Source organism: Aptenodytes forsteri, unplaced genomic scaffold (assembly GCF_000699145.1).
Source record: "Aptenodytes forsteri isolate BGI_AS27 unplaced genomic scaffold, ASM69914v1 Scaffold213, whole genome shotgun sequence".
NCBI lineage: Eukaryota > Metazoa > Chordata > Aves > Sphenisciformes > Spheniscidae > Aptenodytes > Aptenodytes forsteri.
The window spans coordinates 1,453,412-1,455,377 of record NW_008795522.1 but is presented as its reverse complement, the minus strand read 5'-3'; positions in this window follow the sequence as shown (position 1 = coordinate 1,455,377).

Below are 1,966 nucleotides of genomic sequence, written 5' to 3'. Positions count from 1 at the left end.
CACCCTGCACCCCGGACAGCCTGCACCCCGGACAGCCTGCACCCTGCACCCCAGACACCCTGCACCCCGGACACCCTGCACCCCAGGCAGCCTGCACCCCAGACAGCCTGCACCCTGCACCCCAGACACCCTGCACCCCAGACACCCTGCACCCCGGACAGCCTGCACTCTGCACCCCGGACAGCCTGCACCCTGCACCCCACACCCCGGACACCCTGCACCCTGGACAGCCTGCACTGCACCCTGCACCCCAGTCAGCCTGAACCCCAGACAGCCTGCACCCCAGACACCCTGCCCCCCGGTCAGCCTGCACCCCGGCCAGCCTGCACACCCTGCACCCCACACCCCGGACACCCTGCACCCCACACAGCCTGCACCCCGGCCAGCCTGCACACCCTGCACCCCACACCCTGCACCCCAGACAGCCTGCACCCCGGCCAGCCTGCACACCCTGCACCCCAGGCAGCCTGCACCCCAGACACCCTGCCCCCCGGTCAGCCTGCACCCCGGACAGCCTGCACCCTGCACCCCGGACACCCTGCACCCCACACCCCGGACACCCTGCGCCCCGGACAGCCTGCACCCCAGACACCCTGCACCCTGGACAGCCTGCACCCCAGACAGCCTGCACCCCAGACACCCTGCCCCCCGGTCAGCCTGCACCCCGGACAGCCTGCACTCTGCACCCTGCACCCCACACCCTGCATCCCAGACACCCTGCACCCCCAGTACCCCCACACCCTGCGCCCCGCACACCCTTCACCCCCTGCACCCCCAGCATCCCCTGCACCCCTGGCATACATGCATGCTGCGCCCCCAGCATCCACTGCATCTAACACCCCTGCACCCCCCTACCCTGCATGCTGACACCCAGCACCCCTATACACCCTGCACCCAGCACCCCTGCACCCCGAGTTCCCCTGCACTTTGCACCCCCAGTTCCCCTGCACTGATCACCCCCTATACCCTGCACCCTCAGTACCCCAGGACTTTTGCAACCCCAGTGCCACTGTACCCTGGACCCCTGCATCACACACCCCTGGACCCCTGTGCCCTGCAACCCCCCCCCCCAGCAACCCCAACACCCCCTGCACCCCGGCACGCCCGCACACCCTGCACCCCCAGTACCCCTGCAGCCTGCACCCCAGTGCTCCCAGCACCCCTGCACCCAGCACCCACTGCACCCTGCACCCCCAGTACCCCCGCATCCAGCACCCTTGTGCCTCCAGCACCTCTGCACCCTGCATCCAGCACCACCCCTGCACCTGGCAGCCCTTGCACCTTCCTGAGTCCTGCGCCTTCTGCACCCAGCACCCCCCACACCCTCATCATCCCCTGTGCCCTTTTGCACCCAGTGACCCCTGCACCTGGCAGCCTGCACTGGGCAGCACGTGTCTGGCACCCTGCACTGGCTGGTACGTATCCTGCACCCTGGGACAGAGCCTCTGCAGCAGCTGGCACCTGCCCCCTGCAACCATGCCAGCTGGGCAGACCCCCAATCCTGCACCCTTACGTGTCTCTTCCCCTGGACCCCAGCTCCCCCATGCACTCGGGGGTCCCACAGAGCTCCCTGGCACCCACAGCAGGGCTGGGCCAGCCCGTGGGGCTCCTCCCCTGCCCTCCAGCCCTGCTGCAGCCCACGCCACTGTCCCCCTGTTACCACCTGCCTGAGATACGGCCACGGCAGGAAAAAAAGTGCCTGGCCAGGGGCCAAGGCAGCTTGGGTGGTGCAGCAGGAACTACTCCTCTGTCACGGGTGCCCTTTCCTCAGGGCTGGTGAAAGCAGCCGTGCGGAAGTGCTGGACACTCCCAAAGGATGATGCGGCAGCGTGACACCAGCGGTGGCGAGGGTGAGGTCCCAGCAGGGACCCCAGCTCACGAGACTCAGCGGACACTAACGGGTGAGATGAGGGTGACCTGGAGGTCCAGCCCCGTGGGAGGTGCACCGTGGTGCAAGGGGACCTCA